Source organism: Helianthus annuus, chromosome 5, assembly GCF_002127325.2.
Source record: "Helianthus annuus cultivar XRQ/B chromosome 5, HanXRQr2.0-SUNRISE, whole genome shotgun sequence".
Lineage (NCBI taxonomy): Eukaryota > Viridiplantae > Streptophyta > Magnoliopsida > Asterales > Asteraceae > Helianthus > Helianthus annuus.
The window spans coordinates 164,669,767-164,690,235 of record NC_035437.2 but is presented as its reverse complement, the minus strand read 5'-3'; the positions used below and the strand labels follow the sequence as shown (position 1 = coordinate 164,690,235).

The 20,469-nt window shown below is 35.6% G+C and overlaps 1 long non-coding RNA gene across 1 annotated transcript; it reads left to right on the top strand.

Moving 5' to 3' along the window:
• Positions 1 to 4,882: 4,882 nt before the first annotated feature.
• On the top strand, positions 4,883 to 8,518 carry LOC110941960. Its single transcript, XR_002594531.2, has 3 exons — positions 4,883 to 5,495; positions 6,113 to 6,190; positions 6,660 to 8,518. It is a non-coding gene; the product is annotated as an uncharacterized LOC110941960 (long non-coding RNA).
• Positions 8,519 to 20,469: the final 11,951 nt, after the last annotated feature.

Sequence of the window (20,469 nt, the reverse complement as noted above, 5' to 3'; positions counted from 1 at the left end):
AAGGACAATTTTAAATTTATAAGCCACGATTTCAGAGAATCGAGGCATTAAGGTTTGAACATAGTTCATTACCTTTTCTTGACAGGGAGTCATAGACTACCATTGTCTTTTGTCTAAATAGACATTGAATATGGCCCGTAGGCACTTCATCACAAATGGATGTTTGTAAAAATGATCATCTTAATTAATGATGTAAGCCATGATTTCTAGATCATTGGGTTATTTAAAGATTTTGGAAGAAATCCAGTGTAAAGATGACATGTGTGATTTTATCGTATCACTATTGTCAGGAGTGCTAACATGTTTTCAGATGTTAACATGGATTTGAATCTTTTAAATAGGTTTTACCATTATGGCCATGTCTAAAACGACATATGAGCTAGCTTATACCTTTAAGATTCCTTTCAATATATAGGCTGATCAATTATAAAAAGGAAGGATAATATGATTTATTTTATATAATATATTCATTTATATATATCGGTAATGAATTTTTGAATCATCACATGAAAGAAGTACATAGATGCCCCTAAACGGGACTTTTATACAAGAAATTTGTCCACATAGGAACTAAAGGATAAATATGTCCTTATAAGGGCTAATAAATAAATGAAATAGCAACAAAAGAGTTTCTTCTTTACTTTATTTCTGGAAATTTTCTCCTTGGTTCTCTGTGTGAGGTATGAATACCGAAGGTTTTGGTGGGTAATCCAAATCTTCTATTTTAGGAATTTTTGCAAACGTGGAATCCAAGGATTTTATGGTTAATGAATAATACGAATCACGAATAAGGTCAGGACAGGTATAATCCAAGTTTGGGATTCCAAGACTTGGAGGTAAGAAATATGAGTCCTTTGGGTCCGTAGGTATTATCTTTGGAGCGGGAGCTTCAGGGACAACTTGTATGAACTCCTCCGATGTTGGCTTCTCATTTGAAGTTTCAAAAGTCTTGGGTATAGAATTTAAAATATTGTTAATGGGTTCAAAAGGTCCTTTCTCCATACTGGTCGTATGCTAATTCGAGCTGTAGTACGAAGCTTTACATTCTTAAACTTCGGATTTGGAGAGCTTCCACCAATGGCAGCTTTGCTCGGCGACATGTTCTGGAAGTACACAAATATCGAAAAAAAAATATACATATAACAGGGATGAGATCATTCCTAGTTCAAGTCTAGACTCGGAAGTCAAGGAATGTGCTACTGTGTCATTGAGATTAAACACAAAAGGCTAGTGTTTAATTCACTCAATGTTGGCTCTGATACCAACCTGTCACACCCCAATATTTCCACGTATTACCGGTGGGACCGGTGAGGAGTATCGTGACGTAGTTGATATCATCATAGTCATATAATCACAGTTCAATGCACAGCGGAAATCGGAAGTAAATATATTACAAACCGATTCAAAAGTAACATCAATATTACAAACGGATTATAAGATGGATCCACAGGCGGATCTTAAAACAGAAAGATAAACAATGTTCAACAGACTTTAGACGTCTAGAACTTGCAAGATTCCCTATTAACACCCTGAGCTCCCAGCCAATTACGTACAATACCTGTCACTTAATCTTTTTGGAAAATACGTCAGTTTACACTGGTAAATACAATTAACCGACTCTTTTGAAAAGTTGTTTAAGAAAATTGATTTAAATGCACAAGGCACAAATATCCTTTTATAACTTGGGACAATTATATAAAAATGATCTTGTATACAGATTTACATGTTCGTTATACATTCAGGGCCCGATGTAGAAACCGAGTCAAGATTAACAGACACACCACAAGTATAGGTCCACAAGAGAGTGAGATACCGTTTACCTTACGCAACTGTCAGGTGTATGCCTACACCCCGTGCTTAAGACGTGGCCATTTTCTTAATAATGATGCCAAGGATATCCGGGACATGGTCATTAACCCCGAAAGGCTTTATTTCAAACAAGACAGATTAAAACGGGTTACCTCAATAATTTAATCACAATCCGATTAAACATTCAATACCCGACCAAGCGATATTACTATAATACCGTATCCCAAGCCCGCATAGGGAAAATAAGTTAAAAGTATTTACCTGAGCTTAAAATGCAATTTATACTCAGCTGTATATTCTAATCAGCAAGCACAAGTACCTCTATTGGGGCTATCAATAAGTGGTCCTTAGGACTGAAGATAACTCAAAAGGAGGTTCCAAATGATCAGGACCCTCAGATTTGAGTAGGAGAGCAAGAATATCAAGAAATGGGTGAAATGAAATGAAGGATTTCACCTCTATTTATAGTGTTTGGAGGGTCTTTAGATGATCAACAAGTGTTATGAGAAGTTACAAGATGATTACAGGTGTAATACCATCTTTCCAAACCATCAAATGATCCATAGAATCAAACATGTGAGACAAGGAAGCAAAACCAAAGCTGGTTTTCGAATTTCTGTTACTGGGCATGGTATACGGACCGTAAGGGTCTCTATACAGTCCGTAAGGACCTAACCAGCTCACCACTACTTTCAATTGTTGTCACTTTTGGTCCCTGCACTTGATAAATGCCATTTCCGACACATTTAGGGCCCGTTAAACCATTTTTAAGGCTCAACAATGATGCCTAAACATAGGGAACATGAAACATGCTCAAAAATATGCCGGATGTCAGTTTGTTTGGTTGTACGGTCACGTTGTTCGGCTAATTACGACGAAACACGAATGGACGCGAAAAAACGAACCAAATTACGCGACGAATGGAATTTTATCAAGCCAAACACTACAATAAAATAATTTAATAATTACCTAAATTTTTGGATGTCCGGATATATTCAGAACGTAAGACAAGCGCGAAAATGCAAACTTATGCACTTTTTGACGCTTTTAGTCCATGTTGATCAAATAAGTTTATTTTTGCGCACCAAACACCTCAAAGCCTATTTCCAAACTATATAAAGGATATTTAGGGCATGTTTAACTTATGATCATATTCCGGAAGGCTCGATACCATAGGAATCGGTATACTTTTGCTGTTTGAAGCAAATAGTCCCTCTAATGCGCAAACTTGCACATATCATCGTTTGATAGCATCGAAGCCTTATCTAATCCATATTAGGCATTCTTGGGAGTATTATTTAACATCACGATGCTTTGGATTCGTAAAAAGGTCATTCGGAGGTATAATTAAACATATTGACACTTTTAACCCCTTAAATTTGCAAAGTTGCGCGTAACGTCACTTAAAGGCATAGAAGCCTTAGACGGCCAATAATTGGCATTCCCGAGAGTATAATCAAATATCATGAAGCTCCCGGTTTGTTAAAAGGTCACTCAGAGGTAAGAATTAACATGTTGACGCTTTTAACCCTTCATCGCGCAAACTTTCAATTAATTACGCAAACGACTATTCTTGATCAACAAGTGGCTCATTTGTGAATATGATTACCAAGTAACATTATTCAGAGGCTTATGTTAAGTATGTTAACACTTCCACAATCAAAGTTTTTGATTTTTCGCAAAATTAGTCCTTCATAGTCAACGTTTGACCTTATTAGGGTTTATTACACGTGTCAATACAACATTGGACGTGTTTTTACGAGGTGTTACAAAAATGAAAATGAGTCTGTCGCGGGCCGCGACAAACTACCTTTGGTTCTACGCGGGCAACGACCGATAGGACAAGAGGCGGCACCCGGAGCTGCCACGTGTCGTATGCACATCGAGTCTAGTCCCATGACCGGGCCAAGCTAGGGCCTACTACCCCTAGCTCGCGGGCCGCGAAGGCCCTCTCCTTCTCTTACGCGGGGCGCGACAAAGTGTCGAACAGACACTATAAATAGATGGCTTCGGCTATCAATTGGAATTCGTTCACAGATTTCATTCTCTCTCAATTTCTGTATAGCTAAGTGATACTCGGGCATTATACCGCCCTAAATAACGAAGTTCTGCCTCGTTGTAAGTATCATAACCCCCGGTTACGTATTAGATACACTGCCCGATTGATCTAGTGCACTGTAACGCTGTCGATGTAACGCCTCGTTTTTTTAAACTTACTTCAAATAGAAAGATTATTCATGTACCTATTTTTGGAAACTTACATTAGTATTGTATTCGTATTTCACTTATGTTTTCGTGATTCGTAACTTCGATCGTAATAAAATTTAGTATTTCATACAAACTATACTTTGTTTAGTTATTCATGCTTGTACATTTGAATCCGTTTATACATTTGATATAGACATTCATTCGATACACATTCATGCTTCTCGTAACGAAATGCATGACTTTAGACGTTGATCTCATACAAACACTTGGTTCTACATTCACGATCATGAACCTATACTTTTATTTTATTATTTATTAACATGTAGATTTAAACATTAATAGATATATATGCTTAATGAGTTATTTGATTACATATAAAAATTCCATACTAGTATCATATAATATGCCACTAATATGCCTATAGTAGACTTACACTTATTTGTACTATATTTTTAATTGGCTAAATTATTCCAAAATCTATGTTTAATCGTTCTTAAATTTTCCCTAAAATTTTTGATCCAAAATATAATATATTAGTATTAGAGTATTACAACTTCTAACTTATAAAAATACCCTTTAAATAAAAGGGAATAGTTTGAATAATTGAACATATCAAACTGAGTTTTTGTAAAACTTCATACATGGTGATTCAAGCATTATGTAATCTAAACATTATAATATACATATCACAACTTACGGCCCATTCTATTGGTTGTTCCTTTTCACTTTAGTTATTAATTGTTAGATAACACCACTTATATATTAAATACATTAGTCATCAGCTATAAGGGACCAAAAAGGGACGTGAATGAAAAGATATTTAGCTGGCCTGGGGCCAGCAAAACTTACGGCTGACCTTCACTGCAGCCGAGACATGGCTGATCAGCAATTGGCTGACTTTTATAGCTCTCATCTCCCACCTAAATCACACTTAATACCCTCTTAACACCAACCCATTTCCTTAATTCCCGAGACATGTGAATTCTTTAATAACCAAACCTCCACAACCATTATACAAATCCTGTTCTTCCACCCTCTCTGTTCTTATATGTGTGCGACACCAAGGGACCATCAACTTGTTTGCCATCTCTTTCTACTCCCAAACAGTTAGCAAACCACCGGAGTTGGAGGTCTCGCCGGAAAATATCACGTGTTATCGACCACTGTGAAGATCGGAAAACCCGTACACAACCTCAACGCCCTCTCTGTTTCGATAACCAGCTGTCAGGGAAACCGAAACACACCGGAGTTTCGTCGGAAGAACTAGTCGGAGATCCACTCACGTCGTATTCGAATTATAGCACATCGAAAACACCGTCGGAGAATAACCGAAGCCACCGGAGCCGCACGGGATCGACTGCAACTCGTTCCTTCCTCGTTTTCGTTCACCGAGCACGTCGCCGGAGTTCGAAACTTGCTGGAGATTGGAGTTCCACCGGAGCCGTACAGAGATCGACGGGAATCCTTTTTATGTTTCGGTATAACCCCTTTAACTCGATCAATTTATTTCTTATATTTCTACATAAATGGAACAACAAACGAACTATAGCTGAGTTGTGATTTTGTTTTTGGGATGGTTTTGTGTTGTTCGATGGGTTAACAATGGGAAAGATGACCATGTTGTTCATGTCCCATGCTTCTTTTCTTTCTTTTCACTGATGTAGTTAGTTAGTTATTATTATTATTATTATTATTATTATTATTATTATTATTGTTATTGTTATTATTTTTAAATAAATCAATCAGCAAGATGTACAATTTTAATACATAAATTTATTTCACCAAATTATTAAGTCACTAAAAATACGTGAGGTCAGGGGTTCGAACCTTTGGCTTCTGATTTTTGTCTCAGTTAAAGCATGTAGACTTGTTTTTATTTACTTAAAAATATGTTTCTTTCATCTAAAATTTACTTACTGTTGTCTTGTAGCACAAATCTTTAAATACATTATATGAATCATACATTAACACATAACTGAATGTATAAAAATAATAAATGTACATTATAAGTAATGTGTGGAAGCAATAAATATTAGGAACATTTATCTAACCTGTAAATATTAACGAATCGTTATGTGATATTTTAATTATTTAGGATAACCATTACGTTCGTTCTCTTGGATTCACAATACTTACTCGTGTGTTGTTTCAAGAATTCTCACACGCAACCAATGTGAGTATACTCGATCTCTTTTCCATTTTACCATTTTGGGATGCAACATGTATATTGTACAAGATGACACTTAAACTATTTTTAACATACTCTATCCATGCTTAACATGAAACTATGTGTGGTACTTGTTATTCTCGTATGCTATGTAAACTATTTGGTCAATATATGCTCATTAACTTTGCTAGCCTCCCTTAACAATTATAGCGCTATAGGATTAACGCACCGCCCGTTAGACTTGGGGTATTGTTAAGTTAAACATGTTACCTCCCGCTACTCTATTGGGATTAGACTATTTTAACGCGTTGTATACTTGGGTTTGAACATATTGTACGCCATATTTGCATACTAGTACTCACATATTATGAATCATGTTGGATATGAGCACTTTTTATTCTATTTATGCTATGTAACAAAACTTGTATACTCGTCTTTGCTTTTGCATTGAACTCTATTTTAATACATGTTGCAGGTTAATTGATGAAGTGATGTTACAAGATGAAACAAGATTTAGGGTGGACTAGATACACACCTAGATTAATCTATCTTTTGTTGTTATATTACAATTTGAAACAATGTTGTTATTGTTATTTGAATCTTGTATGACAATTACTCTTGAAATGAAATTTGAATTAAATTAATATTGTCACATAGTGTTATGAAGTCTCTTGCAATCTACGCACTTCGTCTCATCCCGATATTTCCACCATCGGTTGGGGTGTGACAGATTGGTATCAGAGCCATAACTAGAGGGAATTAGGAAAAGTAGGAATGCTTTAACCTAGTCTATAGTTTTAGAGCTTTATTCGTATGTTTTGCTTGAAACTACTTGCATGCTACTTTATTTGCTTGTATTTATTCTCTTTTGATCTTTTAAGCATGATTTGTCACTTGTGTGCTAACACTTGACATGCTATACTTGTTTTATTATGTGTTAATATTTGTTTCATTGTTCTCTCATTTATGTGTTATTCGTGACATACTTTTTATGAGTTAAGAATTGTTTCATTATTCAATTCTTTATGTGCTATTCTTGACATGTTTATACTTGTTCGTCTAATCCTTAACATACACTTTTCCTCATACATTTTACTCGATTATTCTAAATTCGACAACACTCATATTATACAAACGAGACGAGTTTACCAAAAAAAAACGTGAAACACACAATTTGGTAAACGACTCTCATCTCACTTGATTCTATTTATGCACGGAATTCACCATTAAGTTAGGAGTGAAATCCACATCTTAATGGAAATTTCAAATGCAAATTCTTGTGGACCCTCGTCAACGTGTCGAAATTTAATTTGACCCAACGAGTGCCAACTACACTTAGGGTACGAAGTCGTCAAGTTAGGGGTGAAACCCGCACCTTGTCGACGAGTCCCACTCCTTGATTTTCATGAATCCCGCCAAGTCTCGAATTTTCGATTGAATTGGAACGTGTAGTAACCGGAAGGGTAAATACCGTTAACCGACATGTCAGCGAGAGTATTTCACCTATTAGGCCAAAGCATGTTCTCAATTTCAAAATACCTTTCGACCACTTTGGTTAGTCAACGTTCCGTTCAGGAACCATCCAAGTTTCATTTTATCAAACTTACGCTTTATTAATTTTCGATTTTTTTTTGATAAAAAATCTCTCTTGTCAATTTTGAACCATTTTTGAGATTTCACTTTTGCGCATACACCATACTAATAATTTTCATACGATTATACATTACTAGCATGCATAATCCCATGTAATTTTATTTACACTTTTGCAACAACGAGTGGAGACATATCATCAAGATGGGGGTGATTTCCTTACCTTGACGATTAACTCCGCTTCTTTCTCATCATACAACGACCTCACCAACGGATTAGGGGTGATTCCCTTACCTAGGTGATCGTTACCAATAGTTTCTTTTAATAGACTATATTATGTAAACACGATCATGTTTATATTTAAATTGTTTATCATTACAAACCTCTACTTATTTCAAAACGCATTGGTTATATAAACGAATTTCTTATTCCACGATCTATTTACATACCGCTAACATACACAAAATACTTAGCTTTTACCATAAATGCTTATTCCCTGATATTCAAAATTTCACGAATGCTACTCATCGACTTAATCGGTCCAACAAAACCATTGCCCACGAAATTTTGTATTCAATGTAATTATTAAAACACGCTCCTCTCACACAATTAAACTATAGATTTTTATTTTCAATTGAGAATCAAACCAACTTTTTCGCACACACCAAAAAAAAATTACAAATATTGTTCCATCATTCACTAAAACTCCTTTTCAAAACCAATAAAATATTTTTTTCAACAATCACTAAGTTCGTATACCAAAAATATTTAAAACGATGCAATCTTATTCTACTTCTAGAACCTTTTTCCACCATTATTCAATATGCTAATTGAACTTAAAACACGTGGGCAAGGAATCTTCATGAGAACCGACAATTTTCAACGTATGTAAATACAAAAAAAAAAAAAAAAAACAAGAGTAGCATTTCGAAATTCTTTTACAAAGTACCCTATCAAAGATGTTTTATATTCTATTTACATTCACGACCTAGATTCTACGTACCATGCCAACTCAATCTAGTTTGACAAACTTCACGTTTTACTCAAACCATTATACATACATAACATATTACATGTTTTAGTCGATATCTCACAACAATCCCTCATGTATCACTCGTTTTCTATTTCTTTTATACTCAAAACTTTTAAACCTTTTACACGCATAAACTCGTGTATTTCGATTTATACTATAGGCAAAATCATTATTTCCTATATCCATACTTATACATTTTATGCAGTCACTTATGTTCACACTTACACATTTATGTTATACTCATGATTCAAAATTCATACGTTTTACGTTTATACATACACTCACAATTATACATTTACGTTGTACTTACATTGATATTCATATTCATGTTTATACATTTTATGTTTTCATTTACACTTATAGAACTTTGTTTACACTTATATTCATACGCATATAATTTGTTCATACTTAAACCTTCATATTTTACACCTATATTCACGTTCACATCTATGCTCGTACATCTTATGTTCACACTTATACTCGTATTCATACTCATACGCTTTGTGGTTATACCTATACTCATGTTTGTACTCACATTTATACTCATTTTTCATACACGTTATACTTATAATCCTACTCTTGTCATGCGATTTGTGTCTATACTCACATGCAAATTCATGTTTAAACTTATACCATGAACATGCTTTTCGTTTACTCAAAATTTATACACTTGCACTTGTACGCGAGCGAAACCCGAGGGATTCGCTTACGTTAGTCTTATACTATTTGGAACGCAAACGTGCTTACATGCTACATTTCTATACACACACAATCTTATTTTCAAAATTTATGTATACCATGATTCATACGCAACTAATACAAGCTATGCGGATCATGCGACGATTGGTATAATCGCGGGTGCACACGGGATTATAGTAATAACCGCATGAAAACCATAGAGTGTACTACTGTTTATGGTAAGACACGGAACGTAACATGACACCGAATACGGAAAGGACGCAACATGTTGGATACGCCGCTAGTACTTCCCATATATAAGTGTTTTCACCATCAAAACTTTCGTAAAACGTGCCATGAGAAATTCAGTGTTTTGCAGACCTTTTGGGCCTAATTCAAACTTTAAGCAACTCACAAACGCACCATATCCGATTATCCACGACGAGACCTCATTCTTAGCATCGCTTTCGTTTACTCTGTACTTATGATATTCTTATACTCGCATTCGTTTGAGAGATCAATCGTTCACTCTTATACATCCATCCCCCTCCATCATTCTTTGTCTTTTATCCAAACCTCGTCTACGATCAAATATGTTTACACGTTCGACTATTAAAATACTTTCTTACTATTTAAGGCTATTTTCCATCCTTGTTTATGTGTCAAAACGCAATTTAGCAATCACCTTCAAAACCATTTTCTCATTATTAAAAATACCTAACTTCCTCGTTTTTCACCAATAAAGAATTCTCTACAAAACTAAGATTTTTCTATACTATTTAGAACCAGCGAAACTTTCTTACGATCTACGATGTAGGCCACATTTTTCAAAAAAAAAAAGTTTCATACGAAAACTTTTCTTCTTAGGTAAATCGTTTTGAAATATTACTCCTTTCGGTCTATTCAAACGTAATCAAACTCACTAAGCCTATATACACGCATGCACGTTTTACTTACGATTAATGCCTCGATAATCGCCCGTATTATAATCGCCCGTATTATAATACAAGTTAGTAATGTCCTTTAATTAAAACATTCACAAAAGTTAGTAATGTCGACTTCGATAATCGCCCGTATTATAATACAAGGCTTTTTCTACTATACGCGTTAACGCGCGTATTTTCGTCAACTACATCAGTCAGTTTAATTTGGGGTAACGTGTATCACACGATAGCCCTATGTGTTGTTTACAACACTTTAGCATGCTAAACTATTAACATACATGTGCTTACCGGATTTGCGATCAAGCCTCGAACCGAACACTTTATTCTTTTAACCTTGCGCTCTGATTACCAACCTGTAACACCCTTGCTTGATTAATACAATACTTTATATAAGTTTCGTATAAATAACGAAAATAAACATGTAATTACGGTTAAGTATCCTTAGAAAATACGAGTAATCTAAAACTTTTACAATTTAAAAGGTTTCAACATAATATAAATAAGTTCGTCGTTTAACATAACAACGATACACAGTGCGGAAGCTTATTTCGCAATCGTGTTCGGTTCTTGCTCGTCGCTTGATCTTCATCCGAGCACTCTTGGCGATCACCTATGATCAAAACCAACTTAAAAGTTAGTTTTGATAGTCAAATATTAAGTTCAAACAAGTATAGGGGTTAAAATGACAAAAATTAAAAATTTTCCGGAGTTAGGGGCGTCGCGTGACGCCAAGGGCCTAGGCGTCACGCCTAGCCCTTGTTTTCACAGACTGTTGCCTTCAGCTGTTGCTGTACATTCCCAGCTCAACCCGATTTCACGGAAACGGCCATAACTTCTTCGTTATTGATCCGTTTCACCCGATTCTTTTTCCTACGCGTCCGTAATTTAATTCTCCATCTTATGGAGTTAAAATCCAACATCCAACATAAATAAATTTTGAGACTTTCAAGCCTTCGACTCGTTACCTTTTTATCAAATTTTACCCGTTTATGCATTTTATCAAACAAACATATTTGTTTGATTCCTACATCACCTACACTTCTTCAAATAAATGTTATATACCATATTAGGTTCTAATCACAGGTTTATTACACAATTTAAACCATTTTCGCTCGTATGCTTATTTTGACCCGTTAAGGGTATTTACGCACTTTAAAGCTTGAAATCGCTTTCATTCATTTCTAGCATCTTATTCCTACATTTCTTCTCAAGTAATCTTCAACTACAACTCTTTGTGTGTTGGATTACAATGTGTATATCTATATGTTCCGAGTTTTGCCCTTCGGATTGCTATTTTACGGCAAGACTCAAATAGAGCTATTTGACTAACATATTACATCTTTCAACTTCTATACTTATTCTAAGTATCTATCTAATCATGAAATTCGTTTCCAAACAAATCTTAAGGGTTGTTTGTTCAATTCAGCCTACAAGGGCGTTTTGGTCGATTTTGGTCCTTTTATGACGAAGGAGTCTCTCTCAAATTATTCGACCAAAATAACACTTTTAACTACAACATAATTATGCGTACCTGGCCCGGATCAACAAGTAGACCCGATTTATACCTTGTTTTCATTATCACACCATCAATGGTGACGCAATTATCCGATTGGCTAATCGGTCCTGTTAACACAAGGCTTGACAACCACATTAGTCGCTATTGTCAAATGGTGTTATCACCACCATTCGACCCGTTTGGACTATATGCCCAACGTTATCTGTTTAATCAAAAACATCGTTTTTGATTTCCAATTCATACATCCATCCCATCCCGGATTTTATTGTCATACCCCTTTTCTTTTAAACTCTTTTTTTACAAATTCAACCCATTTCGGCTTACGCCATGGATATTCTTTTAACTTCGATTTACACTAGTCAACACTTGACAAATTTCCATTTTATCCTTTTTATCATTATTAGATTACACTACAAGGTAATCTTAACGGGAATTCATAATTTCTTAAAATCATTACATGATTTATTTACCGTTTTGCCCTTTTTGCCATAAACCAAGGTTTTTATCATCTTTATATGTTCCGACTCGTATCGATCGCGTCGGAAACTCATATTTTCTATATTATCGTTATCGCATTTATATCGTATAGAATAAACAAGTATTCTACAAAATTGTGTAAGCTTCACTTACCTTGCATCCCGAATACGCTTTTCCTTTATGCTTGACTCGTTCGACCCGCTTCCTCCCCAAGCTTCACCTAGCTTGTTAAGCGCCAACTATCATTCATCATTCACAAGGTTGTTAGATTAGTCATTCTAAATCATGATTTCACACCTTATGAATCTTTGACTACTTTTCTTATTGAACTAAATCATAAATCATGAGTTTAATTCTTGTGTCAAGACCCACTTCAAATCAAGTATGAACTCTTAACAATTCCCCATTTTGTTCAAGTAGTTCATTCATACAAGTTAGTATGGTGTTTATAAACACCAATACAACATCAATTTCATTAAATCATCCAAAAACCCATTTTTCAAGTCATGTATGATCAACACTCAAACTTGGAAATTGTTCAAGTATCTTGCATCAACTATCAACTATGATGATTTCTAGCATAAACATATCCTCATCTTCACTACACAATCAAAACCCACTTGTCTAAAAGTGGTAAATCATCAAATTATTCAAATCATAGAAATTTTACTTCAAATTTCTACTTAGGGTTTGTTCCTAAGCAATCACACTTCACTAATTCGGCCATAGCCCCTACGATTCGTACATAGATTGCATCATGCAAAGTTAATCGATTTTCACAACTTCAAGAATCTTAGAAATTCGACATACCTTACGATCCCCTTGACTTGGTGACCGTTTCTATGTGTTCAAATCCGAATTTGGCCCTTGTTTGATCCTCCAATTTGAAGATCTTGTTGAAATTAGGGTTTGGCTCCATGGCAGCTTGCTCCTGTCGATTACAGAACACACACTTCAAGTGTGTGTTTTGTTTTGATGTTTTTTTATTTTATAACTTGTTAAGTTATCCCAGTTTAACCCCTCATGTTTGGTTCGTTATTAAGTAGGCCACAACCTACTTATTTTCCACAATATTCCCACTTATTAACTAGGTTAAATATTCCTAGTTAACTTAGCGGGTTTGGGAATATTTATGACTAAGTTTATTTTAGGTCCCGTTAACTCAGGCCTTCTATCATTTTATTTCTTAAAAGCTTTTATTCACTTTTTATTTATTATTAAGATTAATTATTTAAACCCTAATATTTACCGGGTAAACTTTTTACCATTAACGGTATTTTACCCGTCAGTAATATTAACGTGGTTTGATTACCAAACCCGTTTTTTGGGGTGTTACAAGTCTACCCCCCCTTAAAGAGGTTTCGTCCCCGAAACCTTATTTACGTGGTTCATTGGTTTAATTAAACGAACCTAGTTTCGTTTTTAAGGCTCCCGTTTCCTTTGGTCAAAAGTTTTTGTGTATACTGACGCGTACGTCTTTCATGTGTAAGGCCTCGCGGGCCATTACTTACAGCTTTTAACCCTTTATCTTTATTGACTGAGTTGTCACTTGACCACTTGGTCTCGTTAGTCTTTTAACAGGTCTATCCCGCGCTTGTGTTATATTAACATGCGCTTGTATTTGTTATGACGCTTTCTTAACTTTGAATAGTTTTACCGGCTATACTAATTAGTCGCCGTTACTTCGTACCTTATACCCCTTCGCTTGGGTGTATCCATTTTGCCTTCTCGAGGCTTACAAACTTTTATTATTCTCATTTCATCGTTCGCACTATAACCTGGTTATATTTCGTATTACTTTTCCTTGACCGTACCCCTTTTTATTTGTTCGACCCGTTTAGTTTTGCATCATACTTTCTTACTACTTACAATTTATGGCTTCTAGACATGCCTACCGATCCCCTGGGTTTGTGGTCTTCGGCGTATCATTACCATTCCATGCTTTTACGCCCTCATGATCCATAATCATCAAGTGACGTTCAAGTCAATTCTATATTACCAAGACAACCTTTGTTTGACCCATTTGGTTGTCTATTGGTAGCCACCATTTCAACGACAACCAAACATGCCTTAACGAATCTTCTGACCTGTATTGATTATCTAGTGAACTTCGTCGCTTCTACAACACACTACATTTTCTCATATCACTATTTCGAGTTACTAATCTACATTCAATATCTAAGCATAATGTAACGGAACCAAGGTTACGTACTTGCATAATTCATCAGCATTGGTTTTAATCCATAATTACCCATTCCCGGGCTTGTTTGTTTTTAGCGTATCACTTCCATTTCATGTTTTACGCTTTTATATCTCAAGTTTAACGAGCGACTTTCATGTCACGTCAGGTTTAAGTTTATATAACCTTTCATTATCGAGAATATTCTTTTCAAACATTTCGTTTTTACACCTATCAGTGTTAAGACTGAAGTCCTTTAATATTAATCCTTTTCTAATTTCTCTCATAATGCCCGTATTATTAAAACGTTATTTCTTACTAAAACTGAATTTTAGTTTAACGTTTTCCTCTTTAACTTACGTCAATTACTCATGTTAAAGAAATTGACAACTAATAATTTATTCTTTTCCGTTCTCGTTTAACGCGGGGGTTCGTAACAAGTTCCCTCACCTTACACTATTGACCCATAGGTTTTTCACTTAACCTCGTAGGCTATTTCCTTAAGCTTTCACCTCTTTAAGGCGAGTCCCTTATGATCCCTTTGCCTCAATTCATGACCCGTGGGTCATTTTGGCCCCGTAGACCTTAACACTAATTAATATCCCGTAGGTTATGATGATCCCGTAGATCATCTTTTATTCGAGTCTTTATTCAAATGTATATACGTTTATATACGCATATGACGTTAAGGCACCCCTTTTTATGTTTAGAATTATTCACTTTTACTTTTTGGATTTCGTTTGACCTTGACCGTAGTCTAAGGCTACATTGTTTTCTTTCAAATTATTTTTCCGTCTTTGTGACTTCTAACGTCATTTATACGTCGGTTTGTCCTACGCTTACCGTTAACCGGTTCACACTTATACTCCTTTACCACCCATTACCCGGGTCCTTCTATCTTATTGTTTTTAGCTTTCCGGTTTCACCGGTTTGCGTTTTCCTATTATATTAAGCGTTATTTCTTAATTGACTCGTTTGACTCATTTTGGGTGAATTTTCATCACTTATCAATGTCAAACTTCATTCTTTATTTGACCCGTCCAACTTTGAAATGGTTGAACGTAATTACCAAAATTTATGTTTATGAAAATTCTTGTCATCTTTTAGTCATGACTCGTATTCCGAGTCTTTTGACTTTATATTTCGCGTTCCCGTCTCTCGGTTTACGCATTCACTCACAATCCTACCCGTCCATCGGGTATCTTTACCGTAATCATTATTAAGTAACCATTCTTATATGGTTTTAGACATCATTTTAATTTATTTGGTCGTCTTAGCGAAATCCATCGCTTTTATTCAATTAAGTCCTTTATTCATTATTTAATTCGTTTGACTTGCCCACGTGAATTTCATCACTTATGTCAGTCAAACCTTTATCCCCATGCCTTAGCATTCTCATTAGTTGGTTTGTATTTTCATTTACTTCGATCTTTGTCCCTTCTCTTGGGCTCGTCATTTTAACGTAATATGCTCCCGTCGTCCGACTTGCGTTTACGTTTACTATCAAACATCTTATTTATTTGATTCATTTGGGTACCATTTAAGTTAGTCCCATTCATCCCGCCCTTACTACATCGGATGTAAATGTGTCTGCTATAAGAAGTTCATGGTATCATATGCCACTACTTACTTGGCCAGAGTAAGCGATTAACACATGACACGCATGACCTTTTTATAGTTTTCACATCGCGCCCTATGTAAGTAATGCCTCTATTTGTTTCTCTTGGAAACAATATCCCGAATACATTTTCTATTCGGGTTTTTCCAAGTTTTTAATCCACATATGCAACATTTCAATTTCTACATATTTGTTGCATATTACTATTTGTGCAATTAAATTTAAAATGTGCACCTGGTAATGCTTGCCCTCACGGGCTTCTCTTCCCATTAACCTTGTTCGCGATCGCTACGCGGTTTAGGTCCTTGATGAGCATGCTCTTCTTGTCATATCTCGGACCATTCCATCATCATATCCACAATTCGTTCCACTCTGGTCGTCTTCAAACGCGAGTGTCCTTCAATTAAAACATTCACAAAAGTTAGTAATGTCGACTTCGATAATCGCCCGTATTATAATACAAGGCTTTTTCTACTATACGCGTCAACGCGCGTATTTTCTACTATACGCGTCAACGCGCGTATTTTCGTATAGAATAAACAAGTATTCTACAAAATTGTGTAAGCTTCACTTACCTTGCATCCCGAATACGCTTTTCCTTTATGCTTGACTCGTTCGACCCGCTTCTTCCCCAAGCTTCACCTAGCTTGTTAAGCGCCAACTATCATTCATCATTCACAAGGTTGTTAGATTAGTCATTCTTAATCATGACTTTCACACCTTATGAGTCTTTGACTACTTTTCTTATTGAACTAAATCATAAATCATGAGTTTAATTCTTGTGTCAAGACCCACTTCAAATCAAGTATGAACTCTTAACAATTCCCCATTTTGTTCAAGTAGTTCATTCATGCAAGTTAGTATGGTGTTTATAAACACCAATACAACATCAATTTCATTAAATCATCCAAAAACCCATTTTTCAAGTCATGTATGATCAACACTCAAACTTGGAAATTGTTCAAGTATCTTGCATCAACTATCAACTATGATGATTTCTAGCATAAACATATCCTCATCTTCACTACACAATCAAAACCCACTTGTCTAAAAGTGGTAAATCATCAAATTATTCAAATCATAGAAATTTTACTTCAAATTTCTACTTAGGGTTTGTTCCTAAGCAATTACACTTCACTAATTCGGCCATAGCCTCTACGATTCGTACATAGATTGCATCATGCAAAGTTAATCGATTTTCACAACTTCAAGAATCTTAGAAATTCGACATACCTTACGATCCCCTTGACTTGGTGACCGTTTCTATGTGTTCAAATCCGAATTTGGCCCTTGTTTGATCCTCCAATTTGAAGATCTTGTTGAAATTAGAGTTTGGCTCCATGGGAGCTTGCTCCTGTCGATTACAGAACACACACTTCAAGTGTGTGTTTTGTTTTGATTTTTTTTTATTTTATAACTTGTTAAGTTATCCCACTTTAACCCCTCATGTTTGGTTCGTTATTAAGTAGGCCACAACCTACTTATTTTCCACAATATTCCCACTTATTAACTAGGTTAAATATTCCTAGTTAACTTAGCGGGTTTTGGAATATTTATGACTAAGTTTATTTTATTTCCCGTAAACTCGGGCCTTCTATCATTTTATTTCTTAAAAGCTTTTATTCACTTTTTATTTATTATTAGGATTAATTATTTAAACCCTAATATTTACCGGGTAAACTTTTTACCATTAACGGTATTTTACCCGTCAGTAATATTAACGTGGTTTGATTACCAAACCCGTTTTTGGGGTGTTACAGTGTGCGACACCAAGGGACCATCAACTTGTTTGCCATCTCTTTCTACTCCCAAACAGTTAGCAAACCACCGGAGTTGGAGGTCTCGTCGGAAAATATCACGTGTTCTCGACCACTGTGAAGATCGGAAAACCCGTACACAACCTCAACGCCCTCTCTGTTTCGATAACCAGCTGTCAGGGAAACCGAAACACATCGGAGTTTCGTTGGAAGAACTAGTCGGAGATCCACTCACGTTGTATTCGAATTATAGCACATCGAAAACACCGTCGGAGAATAACCGAAGCCACCGGAGCCGCACGGGATCGACTGCAACTCGTTCCTTCCTCGTTTTCTGTCACACCCCCAAATTCCACGTGTCACCGGTGGGCCCGGTGTGGGGTACAGTGACGTAGTTGGCATCGTCATAGACAATCAACACAATATAATAATGCACAGCGGAAGCAGAATAGAAACATTTCAACTTTAATTAAAGTGCAATAATAATTATCACAGTCGTTGAAATGGATCCACAGGCGGATCAAATAAAATAAGAATAAAATAGTTCAACAGATAAATGTCGTCCGAGTTTGCGAGACTATTGTGGACGCTCTCTAGGAAACAGCCAGCATATTTCCGTATAGTACCTGCACTTAATCTTTTGGGAAAAATACGTCAGTTTACACTGGTAAATACAAATCGACTGACTCATTTTGAAAATGATTGAAAATTTATTTAATGCACAAGGCATAAATATTTTATTAACTTGGGATAATTATAAAATATAATCTTGTGAACGAATTACATGCACTTATATCTCTGGTGGCCCGGGATCTACTGTCCGGGCTAGAGATTTAATTGACACACCACATCAAAGAGTTATACACGACGGGTGTACGCCTACACCCCGTGCTCTGGTCGTGGCCATCTCGTAAGATAATGCCAAGGATATCCGGGACATGGTCAATAACCCCCCAAAGCCTTTAAGTAAGACAAAACTGTTTAAACGAAATCACACAAGCTATTCAAGACTGAACACCCATAGGGAGCAGGACTTGTGCGCCCGATCAAGCGGTATTTTAAATACCGTACCCCAAGCCCGTATAGGGAAAATAAGTCAAAATGTATTTACCTGAGCAAGTATAAGTCACAAACGATAAGTGGCGGTAGCTTTTACCGGGCTTCCTAATCTGGAACAAAGGTTTATAATTAACCTATTAGATTCCTAACGGCCTTTTATTTAAGCTTAAGCTTTGACCGGTTAGTTTTAGGAGTGATACGGTTTACGCACGATTAAGCGAAAGACCGGATAGAATGTGATTTAGACCCGACAAGTTCGAATACTTGTATAATTTGGGTATACTAAATACATTCTGGATTTTGAAGCAAAAACGATATCGTTTGACCCGTTTCGGTCAATTTACGCAAACTAGTTACGTAAACCGAACCGAACGCGAAAAGGGCGATACGGGTAGCCAAAAGATTCAAATGCAAGTTCCCTGAATTAATATGCTTAGAATATGATATTATATCAGTAAGTTATGTTCTATATTGCTCGGGATAATTTTAAACTCAATTTATGCCTTAGAAGGGCATTTTGGTCATTTAAAAGATAATAAAAGGATAAAATTAGAAATCTGAGTTTCGGGTCTGGTTCATACAGTAAATATACTTAATATAACATATTATATCAGTAGGGTATGACCCATATACCAAATATATCATTTAAAACCAAACTATGCACCGTAGGGGCAATTTAGTAATTTCACAAGGGCTAAAAATGCCAAAACTGGAAACCTGAGTTCAAAACATCATACTTACTGTTATTATATGAAAATATGTGATTTACATCAGTAGGCATAAGTTTTATAGGTTTAAAACAAGTACAACGCTTACTATGCGCTTAAAATGCTAAAAATACGATTTAAGGGTGTTTTCGGGTTTTCACAGTAAATCTGAGATTTTTATATTTCCAGAAGTCTTATAATAATTTATTCATCATACAAAATCAGTAGAAAAAGGTTTCGGGTCAAAAGGATGTGTACAACTCCTTTTATGGCTAAAACGGTCAAAACCGACATAAGCCGAAGTGGCTAGGTGATCGAGGATCCGTTCAGCCAAAAATTACTTAAAAATCATCAAAATTCCCAGAATATTATATATAATCAGTTGGTAAAAAGTTTCGTACCAAAATGTGGCCAGAAACGGGTTCTACGCAAAAAGGACCGTTTATGTAAATTTATAACATAGTTTACGCTAATGGCCATAACTCACAATCTGGACCACCAACTGATCCGAAACTTTCGGTGCAAGTTTATATTATAAAAATAAAGATTTCTATCCTTTCACTTTTCCAAAAATCCCGTTTTAAATCAAAAAGGGCAAAATAGTCCACTTTATGCATAAACCGGAAACAAGCATTCGAATAGGCTAAGCATAGACTCAATCAACGAAAATTCCAGAAAGTTTAACTAAAATAAAAATAGTCAAAAATACTTTCCAATGCAGATCTCG